We start from the raw sequence: 20,428 nt of genomic DNA, 5'->3' as shown, positions 1-20,428 counted from the left end.
CAATGCCGAGGAGCAGAGCACCACAGGAGCTGACAGCTGATAAGGACCTCTCTGTGCCTGCACACTCTCACAAACAGGTCTCTCGGGCACAGATAATATGTGAGCTCTGGATGTTTTCCATATCTGAGATACGTCTATTTTTTCCATCCTATGGATGGATCCTTGCCAGCGACCGGTCACTACTGATAAAGGGGGACTGCAACCTGACAATGGATAATGAGTACAATTGGATGGAGGTCTTTTCATTGGATCTGGCTCATGTCCCATACCCATGCATTTTTCCCTACACTGATAGTGGGTCAGAGCAAGGAAAGGATAAATCATAACATCCCTGATGGGCTAGGGAAGCAAAGGGATTAATGGTAAAATGCCTAATGAGCTAGGACAAAGAAGGATTAATGGTAACATCGCTTGTGGGCTAGTGCAAAGAGGAATTAATGGTGATAACCCTGGTGGGCCACGGAAAAGAGGGATTAGTAGTAACATTCCTTGTGGGCTAGGGTAAAGAGGAATTAATGGTAATAACCCTTGTGGCCTAGGGAAAAGAGGAATTAATGGTAATAACCCTTGTGGGCCACGGAAAAGAGGGATTAATTGTAACATCCCTTGAGGACTAGGGAAAAGAGTAATTAATAGTAATAACCCTTGTGGGCTAGGGAAAAGAGGGATTAATTATAACATTCCTTGTGGGCTAGGGCAAAGAGGAATTAATGGTAATAACCCTTGTGGCCTAGAGTAAAGAGGAATTAATGGTAACCCTTGTGGGCTAGGGAAAAGAGAGATTAATTATAACATTCCTTGTGGGCTAGGGCAAAGAGGAATTAATGGTAATAACCTTTGTAGCCTAGGGAAAAGAGGGATTAGTAGTAACATTCCTTGTTGGCTAGGGCAAGAGGAATTAATGGTAATAACCCTTGTGGGCTAGGGAAAAGAGAGATTAATTATAACATTCCTTGTTGGCTAGGGCAAAGAGGAATTAATGGTAATAACCCTTGTGGTATAGGGAAAAGAGGGATTAATGGTAATAACCCTTGTGGTCTAGGGAAAAGAGGGATTAATGGTAACATCCCTGGTGGGCTAGAGAAAATAGGGATTAATGGTAACATTTCTTGTGGGCTAGGACAAAGAGGGATTAATGGTAACATGCCTGGTGGCCCAGGGTAGTGAACAAATAATGGTAGCAGCCCCTGGTGGGCTAGGGCTGTGAAGAAATGAATGTTAGTATCCCTAGTGGGCTGGGTGATGACTAGATTCATGATTACAGCCTCGGTGGGCTTGGGCAACGCAGTGAAGAAAATGTTTGAGCTCCCTTCTGGGCCTCTATTCAAACCTTTTTAGCCAACCCATTATTTGGGGAAATCCAATGGACTCAGTACCTCTAAATCTCTGGCCACATCTCCATTGAAACCAATGCCTTGATGAAGACTAGACTGGAGGTAATCCGGTCCTTGGCCCCCCACCGACATCACTTTCATGTATTTTGGTGACGAGTCGACGCCTTCCAACAGGTGGACAGGGGTGCGTGTAAATTACCAAAAAAAATGTTTGCCTGTTCTACGAGAGGTAAGAGAATAAGGATCACTGACGCGCTCCAAACCTTGTCATCTATCACATTGATAGACTATTCTCATAATTGCCAATCCCAAAAATGGTTTCTCCACTCCGATAATATATGACAGGCTGATATAAGTGGAGAGCGGCTATTGATTGAGCGACGCTCGGCCGCTGTTAGGGGGAATTAGTCCGTCACTGTTTTACAGTTTGCAGCTGATGTACATACGTGAGGAGCATACAGAGCCGGGGTGACGGATGAATGGCTCGTCCTCCGTCCATCACAAAACCTTCATAATAGTGAGAAGAAGAGGACAGGAATCACAAGGCATCCATCACAGCCGCCTGAGCGTGGAGAACAGAACTCATCACTTATTCAGGTCAAAACTACAAATATCATAAGAATATCTATGTAGATAGCGCCATTAATATACACAGCGCCGTACAGGCCTTGTCATCATTGTCCCCATAGGGGCTCACAGGCTAAATCCCCTATCACTAAGTCTTCGGAGTGTGGGAGAAAACAAGACGAAACTCAAGGAAAAAACAGACACATTTCTCCTATTTGAACATTTTGATAGTTATAATCTTGTACATAGGGGGCAGTATTATAGTAGTTATATTCTTGTACATAGGAGCAGTATTATAGTAGTTATGTTCTTGTACATAGGAGCAGTATTATAGTAGTTATATTCTTGTACATAGGAGCAGTATTATAGTAGTTATATTCTTGTACATAGGAGACAGTATTATAGTAGTTATATTCTTGTACATAGGAGACAGTATTATAGTAGTTATATTCTTGTACATAGGGGCAGTATTATAGTAGTTATATTCTTGTACATAGGGGCAGTATTATAGTAGTTATATTCTTGTACATAGGAGCAGAATTATAGTAGTTATATTCTTATACATAGGAGCAGTATTATAGTAGTTATATTCTTGTACATAGGAGACAGTATTATAGTAGTTATATTCTTGTACATAGGAGCAGTATTATAGTAGTTATATTCTTGTACATAGGAGACAGTATTATAGTAGTTATATTCTTGTACATAGGGGCAGTATTATAGTAGTTATATTCTTCTACATAGGAGACAGTATTATAGTAGTTATATTCTTGTACATAGGAGACAGTATTATAGTAGTTATATTCTTGTACATAGGAGCAGTATTATAGTAGTTATATTCTTGTACATAGGAGACAGTATTATAGTAGTTATATTCTTGTACATAGGAGCAGTATTATAGTAGTTATATTCTTGTACATAGGAGACAGTATTATAGTAGTTATATTCTTGTACATAGGATACAGTATTATAGTAGTTATATTCTTGTACATAGGAGCAGTATTATAGTAGTTATATTCCTGTACATAGTAGACAGTATTATAGTAGTTATATTCTTGTACATAGGAGCACTATTATAGTAGTTATATTCTTGTACATAGGAGCAGTATTATAGTAGTTATATTCTTGTACATAGGAGACAGTATTATAGTAGTTATATTCTTGTACATAGGGGCAGTATTATAGTAGTTATATTCTTCTACATAGGAGACAGTATTATAGTAGTTATATTCTTGTACATAGGGGGCAGTATTATAGTAGTTATATTCTTGTACATAGGAGCAGTATTATAGTAGTCATATTCTTGTACATAGGGGCAGTATTATAGTAGTTATATTCTTGTATATAGGGGCAGTATTATAGTAGTTATATTCTTGTACATAGGAGCAGTATTATAGTAGTTATATTCTTGTACATAGGGGCAGTATTATAGTAGTTATATTCTTGTACATAGGAGCAGTATTATAGTAGTTATATTCTTGTACATAGGAGCAGTATTATAGTAGTTATATTCTTGTACATAGGGGCAGTATTATAGTAGTTATATTCTTGTACATAGGGGGCAGTATTATAGTAGTTATATTCTTGTACATAGGGGGCAGTATTATAGTAGTTATATTCTTGTACATAGGGGCAGTATTATAGTAGTTATATTCTTGTATATAGGGGCAGTATTATAGTAGTTATATTCTTGTATATAGGGGCAGTATTATAGTAGTTATATTCTTGTACATAGGAGCAGTATTATAGTAGTTATATTCTTGTACATAGGGGGCAGTATTATAGTAGTTATATTCTTGTATATAGGGGCAGTATTATAGTAGTTATATTCTTGTATATAGGGGCAGTATTATAGTAGTTATATTCTTGTACATAGGAGCAGTATTATAGTAGTTATATTCTTGTACATAGGGGGCAGTATTATAGTAGTTATATTCTTGTACATAGAGGCAGTATTATAGTAGTTATATTCTTGTACATAGGGGCAGTATTATAGTAGTTATATTCTTGTACATAGGAGCAGTATTATAGTAGTTATATTCTTGTACATAGGGGCAGTATTATAGTAGTGTGTTCTAGTACATAGAGGGTAGTATTAGAACTAGTGATGAGCGAATATACTCGTTGCTCGGGTGACCTCTGAGTATTTGTTAGTGTTCGGAGATTAAGTTTTCATCGCCTCAGCTGAATGATTTACAGCTATTAGCCAGGCTGAATACATGTGGGGGTTGCCTGGTTGCTAGGGAATCCCCACATGTAATCAAGCTGGCTAATAGCTGTAAATCATTCAGCTGCCGAGATGAAAACTAAATCTCCGAACACTAACAAATACTCGGAGGTCACCCGAGCAACGAGTACACTCGCTCATCACTAATTAGAACTAGTAATAATCTGGTCTGGATATTGCATATGTACGTACTAACCCACATTTTTCATAGACAAATGTTTAATGGAATGATTACTATAATTTCTTATGCTAAAATCTGCCTTAAGCTAATAAAGTGCGGTGGTTTTTCAATGTTGGGTCATTAACAATGGGATTTGGCGATGATTATTTTTTCTGTCTCAGAGTCAGGAAGGCTTTTCATGTTGTGTATGAGCAATGATATCCCATGGATAGATAGAACCACCGATTAGCGGGCAGTCCATGAATTAGCTGCACCGTTAATATCCTCCCCATTGTAAATGGTTCCCTATATTTTATAAGTGATGCATTATCCCTTAATGTTCTTCTTGTATAATGCTATTATAAGTTATCTCGGCTCCCTGATAAGGATGAGAGCTTCGCTTATAGAGCCCGGAGCCATATGGTGATTAACTCCTTAACTAACATCATACGTTATACCCCATGACGGGAGACATAATGGCTTTACTATCTGAGCTTGACACATTGAACGTGTCATTGTTTAATGGATTAACTTGGTTTCCAACATAATGGGATCCTCCGATGGGGCTTCTTCCGTCTTTACCCACACGCCGTAATGTTCATCTCCATTGATAATGCAAATATGGACATTTCCGACAAAGGTTTAACCACTAAAGACCAACATCAGGCCCTACACTTGGACCTATGACTTAGATAATAATTGGGTATAAGAGTAATTCAATTGTCCAGTGAAGATTTTCATTTACAACATTTTCAGTGGTACCCCCAAAAATCCAGAAATTGGCTTTGTGAAGTTGGACACTTGTTGATGCCATATTTTTAGACTCTCTATACTGGTGGTCTCCAGTGCCTCGTTCTTTAGGTATTGTGCCCAGTCCTTGATCTCGTCTTTGGAAAAATTTAGGTAAAACCCAAGATTTTAGTCATCGATACAGTAACATACCATATCTGATGATTTATAGGACTGGTCTCCGAGCTGTCGAATAGACTACAGGGTGGGCCGCATTTTCCTTCCGTAGCCTGTGATTCACATATATATTGGTTTGATCTGGAAGCTGCTGATGGTGAAAGAAAATTGGACACTACTTGTTTGGAGTGGCCACTAAAAAATAGACGCCAGCAATTGTTTATTACTCTTCTTTAATCCTTGGACTGCTCACACTCAGAGGCGGCAGCTAAAGTGATTTAGGCACACATGGTCATTTTTTATGAGGTCAACTTCTTGGGAACTATCGTAATCCTCTCCTGGACATCTGCAATAACGACTAGTGTCCATACACATAGTGTACATTTTTCTTTCGCCTTCAACCTCTTCCATGCCAAACAGTATATGTGAAACAAAAAAACAAGAAGGGAATACGGCCCACCCTATAATTTTTCAACAGCTCAATGACCAGTCCTGTAAATCATCAGATATGGTATTTTATTGTATTGATAACTAAAATCTTGGGTTTTTGTAAATTTTTTCAAAGGGCAATTCATTTTTAAAACACCTTTACAAAAAAAAATAATTGAAGAACTGGGAGTTAAAGGGGTTCTCCGAGACGATGTGTACATACTGTCTCCCTTAGTTGATTCGGGTTTACGTCACGAGGCTTGGACTTGATTGCTCCCAATTTTATATGAATTTTACTTTAGTTATTATTTGGGCAGCCCCTAAGAAAATTCTGCATCTCGGGTGCCCATAAAGAAGACATCCAGTCTCTCGAGAACTAAGCTGAGAGTTTGTGGAAGGTCGGCTCATGCCTCCCCACGGACATTGTGATGCCCCCTTCTCATCAGTTTCTGTAGACTTTTTGACACATCTTCATTTCTCAGGAATGTTTTCTACTGTTCAGTTAATTGCGGTGGAGATGGGAACGTGGGAACAGATGACGAGCCATGTCCTACATTGATAGAATATTCCGTCTCCCACACAGACTCCCGGGAACTCTGTATTTCCCGGATAATAGTTGGCTCAGGATTATCTCCAAACCCACAGAGATACACAGGGGGCCGCTGATCGTAAGGATCTGCATAAGTAACATTAATATTCATGGACCACCGATGACTTTCAGTTCGGAGTTGCTATGTATACAGTTATAGCAGGGTCCCAACATTGAGTGGTTTACATGGTGCCATTCATCCATAGCACAGAGACGTAAAAAGAAAGGTGTCGTGAATGGGGGACCTCCTGTACAGACCTAATAATTTCCACAGCCGTACAGTAGTATCCAGTATGAACAACATTTCTATTCAAAAATGCCATATAGTGCAGATATAATACAGTCACACAGTACACACAGATTGCACAGTTGTCACGTTCTACTGTACACTGGCGTCATACTCGTCTGCACTGCTCTTCCCGCCTGTCTCCTGTGCAGACCAGATCCACAGCAGTGGCAGGAATCAGCACACGGTAATGCTGTGTGTGTAAATGAGGATGAAAAGGGATTTAAGTGATTATAGAAGGATGGACAAGAGCTTAATGCCGCGCAGTCGGGGCAGAGAGCTGAGCCGCCAGAGCAAGGTGCCACTCTATTAATAAGACTGCTGGGATAGTAACCATTTCATGTTCGCTCTATACCAGTGCAAAACCTGTAGCAGACCCTCATCTACTATGTACCAGTGGTAATAAATGGTTGGACATGCAATAGGAAGAGTGTTACAAGTGGGGTACCACAAGGCTCTGTCCTGGCCCCAGTGTTGTTCAACATTTTTATAAATGATGTAAATAAGGGAACTGAAAGTAAACTGATCACGTTTGCAGACGATGCAAAGCTAGGAGGGACAGCTAACACTAGAGAAGATAGAGAAAAGGATTCAGAAGGATCTAGATAAGCTTGAACAATGGACAGCCACTAATAGAATGGTATTTAACAGGGAGAAATACAAGATTCTACATCTGGGCAAAAACACAAAAATTATATCCACAGAATGGGAGGAATAGAACTAAACAACAGCACGTGTGAAACAGACTTGGGTAAACTAATACTGGAATACTGTGTCCAGTTCTGGGAACCACATTGTAAAAAAGACAGCACGTTCAGAGAGTAGCGACCAGGATAGTGAGCGGTCTGCAAAGTATGTCCTACAAGGAACGGTTAAAGGATCTGGGAATGTTTAGCTTGCAAAAAAGAATGTTAAGAGGAGACTTAATAGCTTTCTACAAATATCTGAAGGGCTGTCACAGTGTAGAGGGATCATTCTCATTTGCACATGGAAACATGAGAAGCAATGGAATGAAACCGAAAGGGAGAAGATACAGATTAGTTATTGCAAATTACTGGTAAGGAAACAGATCTGCAAAACAATCTCCCGGAACGTCAGCCATCCCCTGCACCTGCCGAGCAGAAAACTAACAGTGACATAAAATAAAGCAATTCAATTACCGATATTCAAGACAGCTGGATATTAAATGTGGAGTAGAAGTCTACACCAGTGCCTTGAAAAAAAAGTTTGTGCCTCCCCCCTCCGGTCACCTTCATATCTGCTTGTCGAAAATATTGTTCCAAAACGTAGTTGGAAATTTCGCCTTTTCCCTGGTTTTCCGATAGACAAGACTATGACTTTGTGATTTCACGTGGTCAGTCACCATTTTGAGTCTTGTGATCAAGTTTATCGTAAAGATGTTGGATTAGGTTGACGTCGGGGGGCATTGCATAAAGACGAAGAATCCCTGGATAACGCTCTTATTCTCATTTGGAAACACAAGAAGCAATAGAATGAAACTGAAAGGGAGAAGATACAGATTAGATATTAGAAAAAAAAAATTGACAGTGAGGGTGATCAATGAGTGGAGCAAGCTGCCACGAGAGGTGGTGAGTTCTCCTTCAATGTAGGTCTTCAAACAGAGGCTGGACAGACATCTGTCTGAGATGGTTTAGTGACTCCTTCAATGAGCAGGAGGTTGGACACGATGACCCTGGAGGTCCCGACAACCCTGGAGGTCCCGACAACCCTGGAGGTCCCTTCCAACTCTAACATTCTAGGAGTCTATGATTTATCTACTGGTGTCTTCTAATGTGGCAGAGGGGCTTGTGGTGGTCTCATGAACCCGTGCAGGGGATAACAGAATCCTATGGGATCACAGGTGCCCACGGTGAAAATATAACTTACCATTTAACTAATGACTAAAATAAAAGACAAACAACCAGGACTTGGAATGAAAGGCCGCGGTGTTTATTTAGGGTTACCCAAGAATTATAATTAATTACACCACACATTAATAATGTTTTTATTCAACCATCAATCCAAATATTATATCAATCCATTCAAAAATCCCTTCCAGCCAACGTTAGCAGGGCGACTCCCTCAAACTAAACACTGTGACGAATGTCATGGGCGGGTGGGCGCGGGGTGCTTCAGGGTAGATCTCTTCAGTCAGACAAGTCCCGAGCCGGCGAGCTGGAGCTTTTATAGAACTTCTTTCCCGCCTAAATTGACATCTGCCAATCAGAGACCTGTCGCTCAAATCTGCCTCCCCGTGCGACCTGATGGCAGACCTTTCTAGAAGGTTAGTACCAACACAATTTACCTCAGCACAAAAGGAGGAGAGAAAAAGGGGACGAGGGAGAACTAAGAAAGCGGAATGTACCATTATGATTCACACCAAAGATGCATAAAGGGGGCGACGTGATCCCAAGTGCCCCTTCTGGTGATATGTTTCAGGGGCTCACAGTAGTTATCTGCTGGAGACCAGCGCCAGACGGTCAGGTGACGGGTGACATCGTCTCATCTATGCGGTAATGATGGAAAATCTCTGGTCACATGGAAACTGATAATTGCCTGTAGAAAATAAGAGCTGAAGTGCTAAATGTTGGGAAAATTAATTAGAGATTCATTAAGGAGTCATTACCCTACATAACAGTGTATAAATAAGAGGTGATGTGGAGGCAAAAGTGTCCGAAAATGAGATAGCGAGAGATACAGATAGGTAATGGACAGATAATAGATAGATGATAGACAGATAGATAATAGAAAATAGATAGATCATAGATAGGTAGATAGATAATAGATAGATAGATAGATAATAGATAGATAGTTAATAGATAGATAATAGATAGATAGATAGATAGATAGATAGATAGATAATAGATAGATAGATAATAGATAGATAGATAGATAGATAATAGATAGATATATAATAGATAGATTAATAGATAGATAATAGATACATAGATAGATAATAGAGAGATAATAGATAATAGATAGATATATAATAGATAGATAATAGATACATAGATAGATAATAGAGAGATAATAGATAATAGATAGATATATAATAGATAGATTAATAGATAGAAAGATAAAAGTAAAAAAGGAAAACAGCACAGAAAAAATTATGAAAAAAGTGGGCTTTAATGCCTGAACAGCAGATAGATAGATAGATAAATAGATAGATAGGTAATAGATAGATAGATAATAGAAAGATAGACAATAGAGAGATAATAGATATATAATAGATAGATAATAGAAAGATAGATAGATAGATAATAGATAAATAGATAATAGATAGATAATAGATAAACAATAGATAAATAATAGATAGATAATAGATAGATAATAGATAGATAGAAGAGGATTCAGGATATCTCTGTACTTGGCCACATTCATGTTTCCTTCAATGACAACCAGTCGTCCGTCCCTGCAGCTGAAAAACACCCCCATAGCATGATGCTGCATCCACCATGTTTCACTGTTGGGATGGTATTGGGCAGGTGATGAGCAGTGTCTGGTTTTCTCCACACATACCACTTAGAATTATCCCCAAAAAGGTCTATCTTTGTCTCATCAGACCAGAGAATCTTATTTCTCATAGTCTGGGAGTCCTTCATGTGATTTTTAGCAAACTCTATGCGGCTTTCATATGTTTTGCATTGAGGAGAGGCTTACGTTATGCCACTCTGCCATAAAGGCCCGACTGGTGGAGGACTGCAGTGATAGTTGACTTTGTGGAACTTTCTCCCATCTCCCTACTGCATTTCTAGAGCTCAGCCACAGTGATCTTGGGGTTCTTCTTTACCTCTCTCACCAAGGCTCTTCTCCCATGATTGCTCAGTTTGGCTGAACGGCCAGGTCTAGGAAGACTTCTGGTGGTCCCAAACGTCTAACATTTAAGGATTATGGAGGCCACTGTGCTCTTAGGAACCTTGAGTACTGCAGAAATTCTGTTGTAACCTTGGCCAGATCTGTGCCTTGCCACAATCCTGTCTCTGAGCTCCTTGGCCAGTTCCTTTGGCCTCATGATTCTCATTTGGTCTGACATGCACTGTGAGCTGTGAGGTCTTATATAGACAGGTGTGCGCCTTTCCAAATAAAGAGATAATAGATAATAGATAAATAACAGAAATATAATAGATAGATAGTAGATAGATAGATAGATAGATAGATAGATAGATAGATAGATAGATGGATAGATAGATGGATAATAGAGACAAAAAAAGAAGACAGAACTCCATTAATATATATATTTTTTCCAAGCGATAGTGGATTTTATTTAGACCCACATGGTGTGGTGACATTTCGGCTCAACTAAGCTTTTCTCAAGCAGTGAAATTACCACTCAAACAGGTGTATATAGGGGTGATCTAGTTAATATTAATGGAGTGTTGCCATCCTTTTTTGTCTCTATGAAATTCTGGCAAGTAATGGATGTATTGCTGGGGAGGCCTGAGCACCCGATGTTCTACTATTGTGCTGTTCCATTTTTTCTAGATAACAGGTAATAGATGATGGATGGATAGATAGATAATAGGTAGATAAAAGATAGATGATAGATATATGATAGATAGATAGATAGATAGATAGATAGATAGATAGATAGATAATAGGTAGATAATAGATAGATGATAGAGAGATAATAGATGGATAGATAGATAATAGATAGATTATAGATAGATAATAAATAATAGATAGATAATAGATATATACAATAGATAGATACTGTAGATACATAGATAGATAGATAATAGATGGATTATAGATAGATAATAGATACAATAGATAGAAAATAGATAGATATAATAGATAGATACTGTAGATAGACGGATGGATAGATAGACAGATAATAGATAATATAGGTAATAGATAAATAATAGATAGATGTTTGTGTCTTTCTACATAGATAGATGTGACATTGTTACACATACGAATAGATAAAAAGTAGATACTAAATATATTGCCTGAAACAGTGAATTAGATAGAGTCCGATGGGCCCCGTTTGGACCTGGGTACCCAGTTGTATGTTGGGCCCTTGTAGCATTTTAGATTGTATAAAATGATATGTGTTCACCCTCCAGGTTATGATGTCCCTCATCCTGGCCCCTTTCTTTAATGTCCCCTTTCTTGGCCCCTTCTTGTAATAATGTCCCCCATTCTGGACCCTTTCTGTAATAATGTCCGCTGTCCTGGGCCCTTCCTGTAATGTGCCACATTCTGGGCCCCATTAGTTGATCATGTCCCCCATCCCGGGACCCTCCTGGATGTTTGTTCTTCCTCTCTTTTCCAACACATCACATAAATGATTCTTCTTACCTTCCTCCGCTCTGCGGCCTGCAGCTGACTGACATGCCTGCCCTGCGCGGCCCCTGACCTCACTGCCCTGCGTGGCCCCCGACCTCACTGCCGTGCATCGCTCGTGACAGTTATCTCAGCTGCCAGCCTCTGATTGGAAATTCACGCTGGTGTCGGCGGCCATCCTCCCGCTCAGCCCGGTTACCGCCGCACCGTCTGCGACTTCGATCGTCACACCCCTGGATTTTGAGGTAAATAATGGAGGGATAAGTAGAGATGAGATAGACATTTAGTAAATTTCCGGTTGAATCTTCGGTTTTATTGTTTTTAGCTTCGTCCTTTCTTAAAGTCCCGCCGCCGGTTTCTCATTATTCCTCCTTCTTCCTTCTCGCCTCACATTTCACATAACATGCCGGCGACAAGGACACGATAGTTGTGAATCCTGCGGTAACGGGCGGTGCTGGGTCATTACCGCCTCGCGACTCATCATATGGCGGCAGGACCCCTGAGGAGCCGCACAGGAGCGACGGTGGGATCCGTCACCGCAGGATGTTACATTAGGCTCCTCTGCTCAGCGCCGATGTTACTCCGCATTTCTTACCTCTATCACATGTACAGGAGACCCAGATCTGTGAGTCAGGACTCCGCTATTGTTATTTTTAGGCCGTCTGTTCTCCTTCTTCCCATCGATGACGGTAATTGGCCCATTATAAAGTTTTGTCTTAAGCGAGATTCTCATTATCAAACTTTTAGACCTTTTATATAAACCAGACTGTCATAAAGTAGCGGATCAGAGAGTAACAAATGCTGATATAACCCGGGCATCTCCTGTATATAATTATATATGTACAACTGGTATAACCTGGGTATCTCCTGTATATAATTATATATTTACAGCTGGTATAACCTGGGCATCTCCTGTATATAATTATATATGTACAGCTAGTATAACCTGGGCATCTCCTGTATATAATTATATATGTACAGCTGGTATAACCTGGGCATCTCCTGTATATAATTATATATGTACAACTGGTATAACCTGGGTATCTCCTGTATATAATTATATATTTACAGCTGGTATAACCTGGGCATCTCCTGTATATAATTATATATCTACAGCTGGTATAACCTGGGCATCTCCTGTATATAATTATATATTTACAACTGGTATAACCTGGGTATCTCCTGTATATAATTATATATTTACAGCTGGTATAACCTGGGCATCTCCTGTATATAATTATATATGTACAGCTGGTATAACCTGGGCATCTCCTGTATATAATTATATATGTACAACTGGTATAACCTGGGTATCTCCTGTATATAATTATATATTTACAGCTGGTATAACCTGGGCATCTCCTGTATATAATTATATATCTACAGCTGGTATAACCTGGGCATCTCCTGTATATAATTATATATGTACAGCTGGTATAACCTGGGCATCTCCTGTATATAATTATATATGTACAACTGGTATAACCTGGGCATCTCCTGTATATAATTATATATGTACAGCTGGTATAACCAGGGCATCTCCTATATATAATTATATATTTACATCTGGTATAACCTGGGCATCTCCTGTATATAATTATATATCTACAGCTGGTATAACCTGGGCATCTTCTGTATATAATTATATATGTACAGCTGGTATAACCTGGGCATCTCCTGTATATAATTATATATGTACAGCTGGTATAACCTGGGCATCTCCTGTATATAATTATATATTTACATCTGGTATAACCTGGGCATCTCCTGTATATAATTATATATCTACAGCTGGTATAACCTGGGCATCTCCTGTATATAATTATATATGTACAGCTAGTATAACCTGGGCATCTCCTGTATATAATTATATATGTACATCTGGTATAACCTGGGCATCTCCTGTATATAATTATATATGTACAGCTGGTATAACCTGGGCATCTCCTGTATATAATTATATATTTACATCTGGTATAACCTGGGCATCTCCTGTATATAATTATATATCTACAGCTGGTATAACCTGGGCATCTCCTGTATATAATTATATATGTACAGCTGGTATAACCTGGGCATCTCCTGTATATAATTATATATGTACAGCTGGTATAACCTGGGCATCTCCTGTATATAATTATATATGTACAGCTGGTATAACCTGGGCATCTCCTGTATATAATTATATATGTACATCTGGTATAACCTGGGCATCTCCTATATATAATTATATATGTACAGCTGGTATAACCTGGGCATCTCCTGTATATAATTATATATGTACAGCTGGTATAACCTGGTTATCTCCTGTATATACTTATATATGTACAGCTTGTATAACCTGGGCATCTCATGTATATAATTATATATGAGCAGCTGGTATAACCTGGGCATCTCCTGTATATAATTATATATGTACAGCTGGTATAACCTGGGCATCTCCTGTATATAATTATATATGTACAGCTGGTATAACCTGGGCATCTCCTGTATAGTATTGTATAGCTGGTGTAAGTTGTACTTCTCCTTGCATATCACACAGTTGTCTCCATACCACCAGTAGATATTTTTCAGGTCACTTCATTATGTATTTCGGCATTAATTTAAACAACTACCACATTTGCATAATTTAACTCTACTCCTACGCACTCTAAAACGAATTGCGGCGGTTGCTGGAACGCGCATCACTCCTGCAGCTTTGATGAATGACCTGCTTCCTGCACCCGTCCCTGAAGATCGTATTTGCAATGAATTGACCCCTTTGAGGAGTCTCGTGCATAACGCTGGCTGTAGGATGGAGATGGCTCGGCGCTACCTGCCTTGGTGACAAAGACCTACTGGCAGCACACAGTTAGGTAGACGGAATTTATTAATGGCTGTGCATAGCTGCCAGGGGTACGGACTGGAAGATCCATCATACTGACAAGACTGTAGAGCAGCAGAGTCTTGGAAATGCCCCTTATTTGCCTCCTGGAGTCCCACAATTGTGCAAAGCAATCTGAACATTCCCTACCTCGGGGAAATTCACTTTCTTGTATAAGAAGAGACCATCAAGGTTTATGTTACACCTGATTACTCAGAAAACTGCAGTCGGATCCCCCGGTCTTCTTCTTTCCCTACAAGCTCTTTCTATCTTCTTGTCCCCAAGGATCTCAGTCCTCTTCCCCTCTCCAGTTACTATATAGTGCCATCTATCTAGATACTACCGATACGATATCTGCAGACAGAGAGAGAGGAAAGAAAGCAGAATAGGTCCTTCTTTGCTACAGAATTCCAATAAAGTGTAATATTTTTTCTGATATCATTAAGGAAGAAGGTCCTGGCAAGAACTAGATAGCTGAAATTGCAAATTTTGAAAAAAAAAGTTATTAAAGGGGATCTGTCATCGAGTCAAACGTATCTAGTTTTTGCTCTGATTTTATTCCTGCCATTCCCCTGAGTATTCCGCTTTTTGTTTTTTTTAAATCCAACAAACGATTCCAGAGATATGGGCATTTTTATTTGGTGCTAATTTTTATGGCCTCTACTAAGAAGGCGTGGCTCGCACGATTCTCTGGGGGCGTGTCTTTATGCTGCTCTGCAGTATTACCTTGTGAACTATGCCCCTCAGTAAAGCTCTAAATAAAAAGGCCCATATCTCTGAAACCGTATGGCGGATTTGAAAAAAACAAAAAATGTAATGCTCAGGAGAGCGGCGAGAATGAAATAAGAGCAGAAACCAGTGACTTATTACCTGATGACAAGATCCCTTTAAAGTCAATTATTATGAGTATTATTTTGGGCTATGTCCTATTTATATATTTTAAGGTCCTAAATATGGCCAATGCCCACCGGGAGCGAGTCATTTCTGCAAAGCATCTTTAGATGGCCTCCGCAAGGAGACATCTTTCTTGCATACGTTCAGAGTATTAATTCTCATCATTTCCATTATGGTGATAAAATGGCTGCTTTAGATGAAGATGTTAATGACGTCTATTTATCAAACTCCAGATGTGAATCCGGTGATGAGGATGGATGTGTTTTTCTCCCGCTTGTCAGTCAGAGACGATTTGTAAGAAAATCCTGCCCCAGGATTTGGCATTAACTGCCTTGTATCTGTGTATCAATTAAGGATAATGAATACAAATTCTCCGCATTTTTTTGAATACATTCCCGAGATCTGAAGAGGTTTGCCAAATCTGCTATATCTGGGCCGCACAGAGACAGGAAAATAAAAAAATGTGGCAAAATGATCCAGATTTAATCCACCATAGTTTATTTTATTAAATTTCAGAACAGCACTCCCAGAGGGGAAAATAAGTATTACACTACGCTCATAAAAATCAATAAGCATGCCTGGTCCTCCAAAGCAAGAGATACTCTAACAGATAGGATTTCCCATCAGACTCACTCCTGAACCGGCTTGTGAATAAAAGGAGCTTTGACATATGTCCCCCTTGTCCTCTAGGAGCAGGAATAGGAATGAGCAACTACATCTCTCTAAATAAGGCGGAAAAAGCTCCTTCCTGTGATATTGATGCTTCCAGGTCTCGAATTAATAATTATCCTTATTGACAAAGTTGCAATCAGCTATGGATCAGCAAAGGAAACAGGCAGCAAGTGTTTAATTGCTCAACAGCGCCTATTTCTGCCCATAAACCGGATTGCTATCAGCTGTAATATTTAAAGGAAATCATCAGCAAGTATTTCATTCTACAACAGTGCCCCCGCAGGTGAAAGGCAGTATTACACAGATTGACAGAAATCAATTAGCATATGTGACAGGTAGGAGCTGCACTGTTGATTTAGAATCATCCAGTAACTATAGGGGATAAAATGGTCATAGCAGACAGTGAGTGGTTAGCTCAACCCCAGGGGTTACTGGGAAAGTTGTTGTGTCTGGGACATCCAAGAGTAAGGTGTGTGCTAGAGAGTCTCCTGCCAGATTGAAATCAGACAAGCTGTATAGACTAGTTCTTCCTGGTAGGCAATTGCTGTAATGATAGAAGCAGTCAGGACAGCCAGGAGCCTCTTTATTACCTCAATATAAAAGTGAGAGAGCTACAGCACCGGACTCATCCCCCTTCCTCAAGCTCACTGCATGAGGAAGGTACAGCTTTGCTTAGGTTAAGACACTGTGTGTGATGAGAAGTTATCTGTGAAAAGAAGTTATCTGTGAAGAGACTTTCATATATGTAGATGAAGCATTGCATGAAGTGATTCTGTGTGATGAAAAAAACCTTGAATAAAACCCCTGTGATCAACTTAAGTCAGAACTGTGTCATAGCTGTGTGCCTGTAAACCGTTACCTCCCCTCTACTGTGAAGAATTCTAATTAATGGTCGCCCTGGGTAAGATTTCCCCAGGAATTTAAAAAAAGTAACTCATGTTTCCTTTGTTTCACCCTCATATCCTGAGTGTCGCCCAATTCCTCCAAGGGCAATCTAATATATAGAGACACCTACGCTCTGTGAAGGCCCTCTCCTGTGATATCGGTGTTTGCTTGTCCAGGATCTTGGTCTTTAATAATATTTTCTGCTCATAACCCAGGGTTGTAATCAGCTGTGATCTATTAGATAAATCTGTTTGATTTAATAACAGCACTCCTGCAGGTGAAAAAAGGTATTACAACATGGTTATAGAAATCAATGAACACTGATGATTTTCCAAACCACAAAGTGCTCTATCAGATAGGGATCTAGAATGAGGGATCTAGAACATTTTAAAATTGTTTTTCAAAACAGAACACTTCCTTTATAAAAAAAAAAAAACCCTAGGTCAGCTATCTAATAGTTACCAGGTATGTTGATCTTGGCAGTCCTATGTAAGACCACACAGAACACATTGTAATATGACCAGTGACTAACACAGTTCTAACACTGGTGATCACATACGTACATGAACAGTCTGCTTGAAAACTTTTTTTTCCCACGCTAAGCAGCATCCATATGGTTCTTACTGCCCATTATGGGTATAATAGACCATTCCTGAAAAGAGGGCATACATGTCCTAAAATAGGATTGTGTAGGCGAAAGCCATAGTGCAGTGTAAGAACGATTCTTCACTAGCAGATTCACACTAGGTCTGCAGCGCGATGGCGGTTCTATTTATTTCACACTCTATTTTGGAAAAATTGCACCTGTATCTAATATTGTCTCTGCGCCCCCTGCAGGGCTGAAATAGAACAAGCAGGGAGCACATAACACTGTGGAACAGTGGCGACATAGGCATTATAGGGGGCTTGTGCATGACTGTGAAGGGTCCTTGTGCGGGATTTGTGCCGACAGATTGTCTATACACAGTGCTACACCACATGGGTCACTACCTCTCTACACTACACCACACAGGACACAACCTCTCTACACTACACCACACGGGACACATCCTCTATATACTACACCACACGGGACACGTCCTCTATATACTACACCACACCGGGACACATGCTCTATATACTACACCACACAGGACACAACCTCTATATACTACACCACACGGGACACATACTCTATATACTACACCACACGGGACACATCCTCTATATACTACACCACACAGGACACAACCTCTCTACACTACACCACACGGGACACATCCTCTATATACTGCACCACCCGGGACACATCCTCTATATACTACACCACACGGGACACATCCTCTATATACTACACCACACGGGACACCTCCTCTATATACTACACCACACATCCTCTATATACTACACCACACGGGACACATCCTCTATATACTACACCACACGGACACATCCTCTATATACTACACCACACGGGACACCTCCTCTATATACTACACCACACGGGACACATCCTCTATATACTACACCACACGGGACACATCCTCTATATACTACACCACACTGGACACATCCTCTATATACTGCACCACACAGGACACAACCTCTATATACTACACCACACGGGACACATCCTCTATATACTGCACCGCATGGGTCACTACCTCTATATACTACACCACACGGGACACAACCTCTATATACTACACCACACGGGACACATCCCCTATATACTACACCACATGGGACACATCCTCTATACACTACACCACACGGGACACCTCCTCTATATACTACACCACCCGGGACACGTCCTCTATATACTACACCACACGGGACACATCCTCTATATACTGCACCACACAGGACACAACCTCTATATACTACACCACACGGGACACATCCTCTATATACTGCACCACACAGGACACAACCTCTATATACTACACCACACGGGACACATCCTCTATATACTACACCACACGGGACACATCCTCTATATACTGCACCACACGGGACACATCCTCTATATACTACACCACACGGGACACATCCTCTATATACTACACCACACCGGGACACATCCTCTATATACTGCACCACACGGGACACATCCTCTATATACTACACCACATGGGACACATCCTCTATATACTGCACCACACAGGACACAACCTCTATATACTACACCACACGGGACACATCCTCTATATACTGCACCACACAGGACACAACCTCTATATACTACACCACACAGGACACATCCTCTATATACTACACCACACGGGACACATCCTCTATATACTACACCACACGGGACACATCCTCTATATACTACACCACACGGGACACATCCTCTATATACTACATCACACGGGACACAACCTCTATATACTACACCACACGGGACACATCCTCTATATACTACACCACACGGGACACATCCTCTATATAATACACCACATGGGACACATCCTCTATATACTACACCACACGGGACACATCCTCTATATACTACACCACACGGGACACATCCTCTATATACTACACGGCACGGGACACATCCTCTATATACTACACCACACAGGACACATCCTCTATATACTGCACCACACGGGACACATCCTCTATATACTACACCACACGGGACACATCCGCTATATACTACACCACACGGGACACATCCTCTATATACTACATCACACGGGACACAACCTCTATATACTACACCACACGGGATACATCCTCTATATACTACAACACACGGGACACATCCTCTCTACACTACACCACACGGGACACATCCTCTATATACTACACCACACGGGGCACATCCTCTATATACTACACCACACGGGGCACATCCTCTATATACACCACACAGGACACATCCTCTATATACTACACCACACGGGACACATCCTCTATATACTGCACCACACGGGACACATCCTCTATATACTACACCACACGGGACACATCCTCTATATACTACACCACACGGGACACCTCCTCTATATACTACACCACACGGGACACATCCTCTATATACTACACCACATGGGACACAACCTCTATATACTGCACCACACAGGACACATCCTCTATATACTACACCACACGGGACACATCCTCTATATACTACACCACACGGGACACATCCTCTATATACTACACCACACGGGACACATCCTCTATATACTACACCACACGGGACACATCCACTATATACTACACCACACGGGGCACATCCTCTATATACTACACCACACGGGGCACATCCTCTATATACACCACACAGGACACATCCTCTATATACTACACCACACGGGACACATCCTCTATATA

The 20,428-nt window shown here is 40.4% G+C and overlaps 1 protein-coding gene across 8 annotated transcripts in view; it reads left to right on the top strand.

Moving 5' to 3' along the window:
* CHRM2 (cholinergic receptor muscarinic 2) overlaps positions 1-20,428 on the top strand; it is a 185,777-nt gene that overhangs the window by 75,090 nt on the left and 90,259 nt on the right. Inside the window, exon 1 of one of the 8 annotated variants that reach the window (XM_077266748.1) lies at positions 8,758-8,782. The exons of 5 other annotated variants lie outside the window; for them this stretch is intronic. The gene's annotated coding sequence lies outside the window, so the exon portion shown is untranslated. Of the gene's footprint in view, positions 1-8,757; positions 8,783-8,989; positions 9,012-11,934; positions 12,033-20,428 lie in introns of those variants that run through there. 2 more of the 8 variants (XM_077266750.1, XM_077266746.1) reach the window with 2 other exon arrangements.

This window comes from Ranitomeya variabilis, chromosome 5, assembly GCF_051348905.1.
Source record: "Ranitomeya variabilis isolate aRanVar5 chromosome 5, aRanVar5.hap1, whole genome shotgun sequence".
In the NCBI taxonomy this organism is placed as follows: domain Eukaryota; kingdom Metazoa; phylum Chordata; class Amphibia; order Anura; family Dendrobatidae; genus Ranitomeya; species Ranitomeya variabilis.
This window is presented reverse-complemented; position numbering and strand designations above follow the sequence as displayed.